This window comes from Cricetulus griseus, chromosome 3 (genome assembly GCF_003668045.3).
Source record: "Cricetulus griseus strain 17A/GY chromosome 3, alternate assembly CriGri-PICRH-1.0, whole genome shotgun sequence".
Classification (NCBI taxonomy): domain Eukaryota; kingdom Metazoa; phylum Chordata; class Mammalia; order Rodentia; family Cricetidae; genus Cricetulus; species Cricetulus griseus.
The window spans coordinates 268,314,332-268,326,657 of NC_048596.1; the positions used below are offsets into that span (position 1 = coordinate 268,314,332).

Sequence of the window (12,326 nt, forward strand, 5' to 3'; positions counted from 1 at the left end):
CACTTTGGAAATGAGTACAGCAGTTTCTCAGGAGACTGGGAATAATTCTACCTAAAGATACAGCAATTCCACTCTTAGGCATATACCCAAAGGATGAAGATTCATACCACAGGACATTTGTTCAATTATGTTCACAGCAGCATTATTTGTAATAACCAGAACCTGGAAGCAACCTAAATATTCCTCAACTGAAGAATGGATTTTTTAAAAAAATGTATATTTACACAATGGAGTACTACTCAATAGGGGGGAAAATGAAATCTTGAAATTTGCAGGCAAATGGATGGAACTAGAAGAAACCATCCTGAGGTAACCCAGACACAGAAAGAAAAACATGGTATATACTCACTCATAAGTGGATATGTGGCATAGAGCAAAGGATTACCAGCCTACAATCCACAAGCCCAGAAAAGCTAGGAAACAAGAAGTACCCTAAGACATACATGGGCCCCCTGAGAAGGGGAAAGTGATAATAAGTTCTCCTGAGCAAATTGGGAGCACTGGGGGTGGGGGGGAGAGCGATAAGAGAAAGGGGAGGGGAGAAGGGAAATGGGTAGAACATGAGGGATCGGGAAGGTCAAGTTGGGGGAAGAAGAGAGGAGAGCAAAGATGGATACCTTAATAAAGGGTGCCATTATGGGCTTAACAAGAAATCTGGCACTAGGGAAATGATCCACAAGGATGACCCCAACTAAGAATCAAAGCAATAGTGAAGAGGCTACCTTAAATGCCCTTCCCCTATAATGAGATTGATAAGTACCTTAAATGCCATCATAGAGCCTTCATCCGGTAGCTGATGGAAATCAGAAGCAGAGGTTCACAGCTAAATACTGAGCTAAACTTATGGAATCCAGTTGTAGAGTGGGAGGAGTGATGAGCATAGGGGTCAAGAGTATGCTGGGGAAACCCACAAGCAGCTGACCTGGGCAAGTGGGAGCTCATGGACCCGGGTCTGACAGCTGGGGAACCAGCACACGACTGGGGAACCAGCACAGGACTGAACCAGGACCCCCTGAATGTGGGTGTCAGTTGGGGAACTGGCAATGGAACCAGTATTTATCCCTCATGCACAAATGGGCTTTGGGAGCCCACTCCCTATGGGTAAAGATATACAGGGGAGGGCCTAGATCCTGCCCCAAATGACGTTGACATGCTTTGATGAACCCCCATGGGAAGCTTTATCCTGAGGAGTGGGGGTTGGGTGCGTGGAATGGCAGGGAGAGGGTACTAGGATTGGTATGTAAAATAAGTTTGTTTTTAAGTTTTAAAAAAGCAGGCTAATTCTCAATTTGTAGTCACTTCTGCTGCCTCAGCACTAGCTGGTACCTTCAACAGTTTTCAGTAGTCTCAAACCACCAGAGGCCACCTGACCCTCATTTGTTCCAATGAGTAGCTATGGAATCATTAAGAATTAACTCAATGACTGAATACTCACCCCAAGCTCTTCTCTGAGGCTGGGGAAGGTCAATGGTATAGTCACCTGTGATAAGCTATCAGTTCCACTTTTTCTGGGCCTTCTGTAGATGGATTAGCCCCAGACTCAACTTGCTTTTTTTCCTCTCCCAACTACTAATCCATTTTGTGCTGCCAGGGATTAAAGAAAATCAAACAATCCCATGGCCACCAACTCTACAATGCTCCAAGTCTGAGCCCAAAGCCCACTGTCACCAACACAGCATGAAGGCCAACACCAATTTACTGATACATCAGTCCTGTGGTAATCTCAACCCAAGAATGACAAAATCAAGGCAGTGATGCTGGTCATAATACAAATCCAACTGGCTGGGCTTTGGGTCATTGTATTCCTACTTGGGGCAAAAACCTGGGACACACTCTGGCCCATGCTACTTCCCCACCTTTCCCAAAACATACACAAAACCCTCAACAATCCTGGTTACTGATGTTGTCTCTTGAAACCAAAAGATAACATCTCACTGAAGCATACTTCAGTCTTGTGGTCAGTTAACATCAGGCTCAAACATGAGTTCATCCCTATTGTGCAGTGTCAAGTTGTTAGGACAAGACTGGCCTGGGTACAGGGGCTCCAGTATACTGTAAAGGATTCACAATACCTAGGTACCCTGTATCACCACAGAGCCCCATGTTCTTTTTCCTGATGTTATGGGAGGCCCTTAGCCATCTATCTTGTATAGATGGCCTCTGTAGATAGGATAGGGCCAGTGACTCGACCCTGTAGTGTTTCAGGCTTGAGGTCTAGACCTAACTCCTTTTTTCAAGCAAGTCTCTCCACACTGCAAAATCTGGGGAGACCTGCTGAGGTTTTAGAATGCTAATTATCAGCTAACGCAGGCTGATCTGACTTAACTCTTCTGAAGGGGTTTCATTGTATGACTGTTCAAATTTATATTCCTATGACAAGCAGTTTCTGAACTACTTTGTTTCGGCCATCACCTTTTGATTGCATTGGTTCTCAAATTTGCCAGCTTACCTGACTATCTTGCTTTAACACACACCAGAAGTCAACTTAGTGACCCAAATTTACAAAGGCTAGCACCAGGGACATCTGATTCTAGTCTAGATGCCAAATTCCAAGATTCAGGTGTTTTGGGCATTGGCCTCTCCCCACTGCTCATGCTCAGACTTACCAAAACTGCCAGAGACCTATTTTAAGCTAAATCACAAAGCCTTTTTCTGAGAGCCTGTTAGTGTTTTCATTATTCTCTCAGGGTTAAACAAACTCATGAGACACTGAATTTCCTCTGAAAAACCCAACATGTACTATAGAGTAATGCATTTCTCACAAAAAAAAAAATAATAATATTTAAGTCAGGCAAACCTCTTGAGTTCAAGGCCAGCCTACTCTACATGAGTTCCAATACAGACAAGGACATGGAGACTGTCTTCAAAGACAGAGCAACAAATGCTAGTTCTAGCTTAAAAATTTAATGTCTAAAGCTTAAGGGAACTTCACTGACCAATCTATAACCTATACTCCATAAATTTGTCTCGAAACAGCTAGAATCACCAATCATCAGCAGTATATATAGCATGTTTCTCCTGAAACCCTCTCAACTCCATCTATTAGAACCAGATGCCAGTATAGACATACCCTGAATTCCCATTTGTTCTAGTTTTCTGTCAACTTAATACAAGGTATCTAAGAAGAGGAAACCTCAGTGAGAAAAGACTCCCATCAGATTGGTCTTCAAGAAAGTCTGAGGCATTAAATTGCTAGAGTCCAGCCTAGCCTATTTTAGGAAGTAGCACCCCTGGGCAGGTGGTCCTCGGTTGTTTGAGAGCAGGCCGAGTGAGTCTTGGTGAGCAAACCAGAAAGCAGCATTCTTCCATAGCCTGTTTCAGGTTCCTGCCAATTTTACTCCGTGGTGGAATAATGGAGTTTTAAGCTGAAATAAACCCACTTTCCTTCTCATATATGGTCATGGTTGGTCTCTAGTACAGCAATGGAAAGCAAACCAAGACACTGGTCAATCCCCTTACAGTATTAATAGAACACATTTACTAATAGTAAAGTTAACCCTGGGATCCCAGACTTGGCACCTTTCCTTGTTTGGTAAATATCTGAACCAGACTGGGGAAACGAAGAGGGAACAGTATTTGCAAGGTAGTATTTGCTTGTATAAGCTCAAAGACAACTCAAAGGTGTAAGCAAACGTAACCACATTTATAGTCATCCACATGGGACACAAAGTTATACAGATGTTTACAAAATAAGAAATGTTGAATATTGAATTGGCATTAGTAATACATCTAATGGTAACAGTAATAATGGTAGTAGTTACTAATGAAAAGTGAAGTTAATAGATATTTAAAGAAAACAGTAAGATGATTTGTTGTCAGGTATAATGGGGCACACTTGCAAGCCTAGCATCTGAAAAGTCAAATAAAAGGATCTCAGGTTCAAAGCTACAATATGACAATGGGTGAGGTAGACACAGCACAAAATAGGAAAGCAAAAGTTTTAAAAGTATGTCATTTTTATTGAAAATGTTAGTCTACTATCCTAACAACTATTTTCATTTATATTGTCAAGTTACAAGCTGTATAACGAGCCACTCAATGCAATACTTCCCTCACTATACAGGAAACACAAAACATTTTACATATTTACAGTATTAAGGCCAAATATCCAAAGTTTTGTTAAATGCTTTCTTTCAAATATGGGAATAGTTGATACTCTCCATGTCACAGAAGAAAAAAATTAAGCAAATGATGAATATGAAAACTCTGCTTTCCAAAACATCCCAGTGACCCAAATGTAAGATACATAAACAACTACGGTTTGCTTTGGAAATCTCAAATTCTCATTAGATGACCATAACAAACATTGGTGACATGCTTCTGTTTACTAATCAATGCAAACACTATCTTCAGGATACCTGCAATGTTTCCACGAGAACACCTGCAGAAGAACTCTTGCTTACACCAAACCAAGGTAGAAAGGAAACAGTACGGTGGTATAATAAGGCCCTAAGAAAGGCAGCAGGTCGTATAGTTACCTCCTTGTGGGCAAAATCCCTGCCCTAAAACTATGCAACCTACTACCTCTTCCTAGGAGCCCATTTTATTCTTGCTGGTCTTCTACGTGGCAGATGCTTCAAGCACATGTTAAACCAGGCCTTTAAATTGTTACAAATTCAACCAATTAGAATTCTTTTCACTGATGTTCTTAAAAGTTTTTGGCCACTTGATTTTGGCAAAAGCCAAAAATTAATCCAATTACATGAGGATAAAAAACCAATCATCTAACAATTGGGCCACTGCATACTAGAGTCACTTTTATTTAAAACAATTATCAAAATTGAAACATCATGTCTCATAAAATGGCCTCTTTTTTAACCAGAATATTACCTAACAAAATATATAAAACTTGCTTGTGATCTATCAATTGAAACAAATGAACTTAAAGCTTGTCCCATATTCAGGCCATATGCTTCTCACTTTTTGGTTAGCATCTCCATTGACCCTGCTGAATAAAACAGAAGCAAATTCTGGTCATGACTTTTGCCACTGGCAAAGAGCAACATTAAGAGAGCATCACTCTCCACAGTCACTTTTAAGTGGTCTTACAAAATACACCAGTTCTCCAAATTCTATCTACTTGGAATAATAAGGATGTTAGTCCTCATGCAATTAATAACCAAAATATAAAGTGATGTCTCCAGGCCTCAGGAAAATCTGTTTCAAAACTATGAACTGGTAGACATCCATGCTGGAAGGATAAAAGGAGCAGAAAACCACAAAAAAATAACTCAGCTACTTGCAACACATTCAACAGGTTATACATATTGTCAACTTAAGAAAGATTAAGCAAAGAAGAATTTCTTAAACATTTCTGCCTTTCTTTGGCATTATTAGATTATCTGTGTAAGTCCCCCCTGCTCCTTTGTGTTTTACATGTCAAATTTAGAACAAAGACCAATTTTCCAAAGTGTCTGTCTATCTACGCCAGATAGTTTAAATCTGGTTCAGGATAAATTATTTGGATTGAGCCTGTCCCAAGGACAGTTTTGTTCCATGTAAAGATCATACTGACTATGACATTTCACTACAATTATAATTAGGTATTATAATTGTCCATGCCTTCCATATTCTGCCTTTTCAAAATAGTTTGAATAGCAAACACTTAAAACCTGGACCTTTTGGCACTGCATTAAAGGCCCAACAGATACAGTTTGATCACTAGAAAAAGTTGAAACATGAGCCCATTGATGGTGCTAACATTTAAATAAGCTTTTCTAATAATCCTCTAATGTTTTCTTTAAAGATACCAATTATGGAGTTTGCCACCTGAGTTTTGGTTCTTTTATTCTGTGGGTAAAACTGAGGTCTTAGCAGAGCCAGGACAGAAGCCAGAGCCCCTTTCTTTTTGTTGGCCAGTAAAGTCTGTCCAAACCAACATATCAATGAAGTTGTATTAACATCTACAGCATTCAAAGTATGGAAATAAGACAAGCCATCTGATTTGAATTTAGCCCAGAAGTACCCTTTCTAATGGGTATGTCCTTTTTCCCAAGACATCTCTCCCTGGACAGAAATGTAGAACTTTTCCCATTCCATTGTCTAAATTTCTTGAAACATGCACACTAAAAATGTTATATAACCATGTTTATTGCACTTTAAGGAAATTAACTGTAAAACAAAAAGTCAAAATTCACCTAAGTTTTATAATATCCTCTAGATAAAAACAATGCAGCAAGTCTACTCCTCAGGGAAGGCAATAGATTGTATAGTTATCTCCTGAACAGGGTAAAATCACTACCCCACAACTATACAATCTACTACCTCACTCTGATAGAGCAATTTTTTTCTTCTGGAATAAATATCAATCTCTTTCAAAGAAAGTTAAAATTAAATCATCAGCATCAATCAAAATTAAATCCATTTACACTGACATAGAACACATAAGTAAAAACTTGCCCCATTTCTATCATATACTTGTTAATTTTTTTAATCTAAAAAGACATGCCCACCATAAACAAATGCCTTTTAAGGTAAGTTACACTTTAAAACACTTCAGTTCTTGGTCTTCCAAGATTCCATGAATGCAGACTTTTCCATCACCTTAGGAAAGACAGTAGATTGTATAGTTATCTCCCAGTGGTGGGTGTGACCCTAAAACTATACAACCTACTACCTCATCCCACAGTGAAGAGAATATCCACGGCGAATGTTGAAAGCAATCACAGCTGAGCACCACAGGAAGCCGTTCTCCTTTGTAATCCCGGTTCCCTGCATAATGAGAAACAAATAAGAAGTTAAACTGAATACTGTTACATGTATGACCTACGTTATAGTTTCAGTATAACTTTATACAATACATTTGAGCATCTATAAAACCTTAATGCAGTATGTTACAAGATTCAGAATGTTCCCGGTCCAAAAGCTTGAAGTTTTCAGAGTAACAATATGAGGTCACCAAATGAAAAAAATTTATAAATGACCATGTGTGATATCAAAGCCAATATATAGGCATATTAAATATATATAAAATTATCTTCAAGCAGTAAATAAAGGTGTTTATGAGACACAAATAAACTATGTTTAGACTTGGGTCCCGCCCCCAAGATTTCATTATCTATGGTGCAAATAATCTAGAGCACTTCAAGTAATAATTGAAAAGTCCCAAGTATCTCGGATAAAGAATCAGTCTTATCTGTCTTAGCAACTTTTGGTCTTTTTCTTGTAACTACTACTACTACAAAAAAAAAAAAAATCCAATCTATTTACTCCTTGATAAGGCATTATGAAAAGAATCCAATCTCACAATATACAATGACTTCAAAAATCTAAAAGCCCTGTCATACATAATCCATTACTAAATGTACCAATGTACGAACAAATGGCATTTGTTTAAATGGAGCCTGCTCATTCCACTTAGCATATATTTAATGGTCTCAGAAAAACAGAAACATCTGACAGTGTTTCTGTTAGGACCCTGCCTTTAGCTAGACAGGTTTCATATGGATGGGAACCATAAAATCCTGGATATTTACAATAAAAATCCATTAGTAGTCTTCAATTACAGGCTTCGATACTTCTATTATAAAATTTTCAGTTAGCACTAATTAAACACAAGATTTTGTAGTGGACCTAGTAGTGAAGACACCCATTTTATTACAAATATAAGCAAAAACATACAATTTAATGTCATCAAAGTTTAAGTCCAGAAATAAAACTGTATACTAGGGTCAAAAGATTTTTAGTAAGAATACGAAGGAGGCTGGGGATAGGGTGGGACGGGACAGACAATTGCCACAAATTTGAGACCAAAATCAAATCCCATCTCAAAAGCCAGGCAAGACTATTCAATGGAGTAAGAATTGTTTTGCCAATGTTCAGACAGCTACTATCTAGAAGCAGAGATTAACCTGGACCCCTACCTACCACCACAAACATAAGTAACAGCATTAAGTAACTTATTGAAAGGACAGTGTAATTATTGCAAAGACATGGATAATAAACAAATACCCAATAAACACATGAAACAATCCTCAACACCATTCATTAGTCACTAGGAAAATACCTATCCAAAACACGACCCATGATCTCATATCCACTAAAGCAACTAATCAAAAGGAAATGAGGACTAGAGATGTCCAGGGAGTAAGGTTGCCTATAAGGGTGTACCTATCAACAAACCTAAAGACCCAAGTTCCAATCCTCAGGAACCACATGGTTGAAGAACTGACTTCTACAAGTCATCCTCTGTCCTACACACAGACACATACACAGACACACACACAGACACACACACAGACACACACACACACACACACAGACACACACACACACACACACACACACACACACACAACAAATACTAGCAAAGATGTACACAAACAAATCTTACAGACATCTGCTGAGAATAGTGAAATGGCAAAAAGCTGCTTTTAAGTAACTATTAAATAATTCACTAAAACTTTGAACTGTCACCAAAATAACAACAAATTTAAGTTAGTATTGGTCCCAAGTTAGATATCCTGGAATACTGCACCAAAATTCCTCCCAATTCCCCAAATGACTGTAATTTAACATCAAAAAGTGATGCATGACTAGGGGGCCTCCCTGTAGACAGTTTCAGATTAGGGACTAGTCACCAGAAAAACCAAGGTCTTACCAAGTATGAACTTTCAGCCTTAGTTCTCAACCTACAGGGAAGGAACCTGGAAACTAATCACAAAACGGCCAGTGCTGTAAATCAATCATGCCTCTAAGTAATGAATGACCTTAGAAAGAATGACATATTTCAGAAAGCTTTCGATCTAGAAACATCCTCATACAAAAATGTCCCGAGTTCTACGCACCAGTATAACAAATACTAAGTTTAAGGAACGAGTTGTGGCAAGCCTGTGAATTTACACTCACTGAGTTTAAATGCAAGTGGCACCCAACGCACTGAAGTAGCTTCTGAAGTGAGGCAGTGTTCTTAAGGCAGTTGTACTAATAACCACAACTGGTGTTCAGAGTTACAAGAACTGACTGTTGGTGCCAAAAAACAATGCCGTGTTGATCAGAAATGGTTTTTTAATGAGTGCAAAGTTTACCATTAAGACCTGACAACTTGCTTCCTAAGCATACTCTCAAGAAAAGCAAACACAAAAATTCTATATACAAATGTTCAGATCATTACTTATTTAAAGCCAAAGGGACACGTTTCAAATTTTCCTAATCATTCACTTCATACAATAAATTCAGCCTTTCTAGCCCACCTTTTCCTACTTGTAATATTAATACAATGTACAAAATGATCTATGAATAGAGGAAAATATTTCTAAGTTAAGTTGTTACTAAACGTAACAGCTTGCCCCAAATTGGAAGAAATAGCACAGGGTTGCCAACATACTCCAACAGAACTCATTTGGACAATGCCAATACATGCATTTACAACCATTGTCTCTAGAAAAGTCAAATACAGGGCTGAGATAACTTAGCAGTGAAGATTTTTTGTTGTTTTTTCAGAAGACCCAGCACCTATATTGTGTGGCTCACAACCACCTCTAACTCCCGCTCCAGGGACTTGGGGGCCAAAAGAGGGCATCCATCCTGAGCATGTGAACACACACACACACACACACACACCCCTTAAGAAAAAGAAAAAAAGACCAAACCTCTATTAAAAAGAGACAGACAGACAGACAAAATCATCCCTCAGATCCAAGACTGCTCTCTGCTGCAAGTTCAACACCAACCTCCAAACAGCTTCCTCATTTAAAGCATGCTTGGGACTGGAGATGTAGTTCAATGAAAGAATGCTTGCCTAGTATATTCATCAAGAACCTGAGGAGTTCAATCCTTCCCAACACTGCACAAAACGAAGTGCAAATTCTTGAAACATTATAAAATGCCCCCTCTAGTGTGTGCACGTGCGTTTGTGTGCTTGAGGGTGAGTGGTGCTGAAAAAGGAACCCAGGACTTCATATATGCTAAGCAAGTGTTATGACATAAGAAATACACTCAGCCCCAAAATGCACTATTTTTCACTCTTGATGAGTGCAACATGCTTACTGTATACTGTTTCTTAAGCCAATAATCAATCTAGTAATTCAAGACAAAAGCTATTAACACAATTCCCAGGATGGAGAGATGGTTTAGCAGTTAATGGCACTTTTTCTTTCTTGAAGAAAAACCAGGTTCATTTCCTAGCATCCACAGAGTTCACAACCATTCATAACTCCAGTTCCAGGGGATCCAATGCTCTGACCTCTGAGACACACGTGAAACACTCATACACATAATCTAAAGTTAATTTTTTTAATTTTTTTTGTTTTGTTTTTTGAGACAGGATTTCTCTGTATAGCTTTGGAGCCTATCCTGGCACTCGCTCTGTAGACCAGGCTGGCCTTGAACTCACAGAGATCCGCCTGCCTCTACCTTGCGAATGCTGGGATTAAAGGCATGCACCACGGAAGCCAGGCAACTTTTTAAAATTGGGTTGGAACAAGGGGCACAGAAATCTACCAAATAGAATCACTATTCATTATAATTATTTCCACCTCTCCCAACCAAACAGCAAGAAATATGTTTGTATCCTTTCTGTTACATGTGAGACAAGGACTTGCCTAGGTCCAAAACTCACCAACATTCCTCCTGCTCCAGATTCCAGTGTTGAAACCACAGGTGTGTGAGCCACCACGCAGTACTCATAATTCTAAACAGTTCTGACCCAGGTCTAGTCATTCATAATGCAGAAAATAACACCATCCACAAATCAATAAACCCTTAATTCCTGCAAATGATTATAGTCACAAATTATTTTGGTAATAACTGTTACCTGTCTGCTATTTAGAAATTGATTAGGACAAACATTGGAAACTAAAATGTAAATTTACAGCTAAGGGGAAGCAATCAATGTTCAGTTAAAGCAAAGTTAGAGAGAAAAAGACAGAAAACACATTTACTTCATTTTGAAATAAAGATAACTGGCAACTATGTAACATTTGGATGCTGTGAGTCAGAGGGGTACTTGGTATTTTTCTGCGTTTTTAGAGGATAGCTCAGAATGCTACTTTTCTATATAGTCCCTCCCCCGCCCCAAGACAGGGTTTCTCTGTGTAGCTTTGTAGACCAGGCTGGCCTCAAACTCATAGAGATCCGCCTGCGTCTGCCTCTCAAGTGGGATTAAAGGCGTGCAACATTGCTGGTCCCAACTTTCCTACAAATAGAACAAAGCATTCCTCTAGTTCTACCTCCAGTTTCACTAACTTACCCCACACAATTCAAAATTAGAACCCTAGCCACTTAGCCCTCTATCTCAAATACTCAATTGAATATGAATTGCTGGTGCTTGCTCGATAGTGTAACATTACTAAACTCTCCAATGGTATTTTTGCTTTCCTTTGATAAAGCACTTTCAGTATGTCTAGCAACAGGAAGTAATTTCTGAGCACTGGATAACATTTTCGAGATTTCTGTTTCTCTAATCAAAGAAACCCAATTACAAGATCTCCACCCAATTAAATACAATGCACTAACCCTGAGGTTCATGTTAAGTTTTAAATAGCAAAGTATTTACTAGGTCACATTGCCCAAAAGGACATTTCCTTTCTTAGACATATGGCAGACACTTAAGACACTTTTGATTAAATCAGAGCTAATTAAATTCTGAAAACTGTTTAAAAGGTAATCAATGCCAAGTCAATCCTCAGCGCTCCTTTTCAAGTTTTCCACTACACAGTGGACTATTAGGCTAAATCTTCTATCACACATAAGCCAAATTCTATGCTATCCCCATATATCTAAATACACTGGGCTCTAAACTCTATAAACATGTGCAAACAGTTAGGGTAAGGCAGTGACTCCAACCTGGGTGACTTGTTCAGCTTATTATTCTATAGATTCTCAACTTGAAGAGTCTTAGTCCTTCCTTCCCTACTTTCAAAACTCCTCTACAGCCACCATAACCTTTAACCTAAATCTAGTTATTTAATATAGATTACAGAACTTGCTAAAATTAGCCATTCTTAATAGACAATTCATTCAGTCTTAAGTTCCTTTCTAGACATTATCTAATCACACAAGCCAAAAGAGAACAAGACATGGGGCCAGGCATGGTAGCACTTGCCTTTAATTCAGGCACCTGGGAAGCAGAAGCAAGAGTTCCAGGCTAGCTAGGGATAGAGCTGTCTCAAAATCAAAGATAAAAGAGAACAAGGTAGGGAGATGCAATTAAGGTGATGCTGTTACACCCTGGGACACCCCCACACACACCCCGCCCACCCAAACACAACCACCACAGAGTCAGGTACCAATGCAAATACACAAGGGTTTATTGAAAGCAAGGAAGATTTATAAAGGAAAAACCACAAGCTGGGGGGGGAGGGGGTACATGCATGACATTTTCTGAT

General features: G+C 38.9%; 3 non-coding genes across 3 annotated transcripts; all 3 read right to left on the minus strand.

Annotated features, from left to right (window-relative positions):
• Positions 1–4,443: 4,443 nt before the first annotated feature.
• Positions 4,444–4,538, minus strand: Mirlet7d (microRNA let-7d). Its single transcript, NR_105090.1, has one exon. It is a non-coding gene; the product is annotated as a microRNA let-7d (primary transcript).
• Positions 4,539–6,178: 1,640 nt separating this feature from the next.
• Positions 6,179–6,278, minus strand: Mirlet7f (microRNA let-7f). The gene has a single exon (NR_105091.1). It is a non-coding gene; the product is annotated as a microRNA let-7f (primary transcript).
• Positions 6,279–6,530: 252 nt separating this feature from the next.
• Mirlet7a-1 (microRNA let-7a-1) lies at positions 6,531–6,630 on the minus strand. The gene has a single exon (NR_105087.1). It is a non-coding gene; the product is annotated as a microRNA let-7a-1 (primary transcript).
• Positions 6,631–12,326: the final 5,696 nt, after the last annotated feature.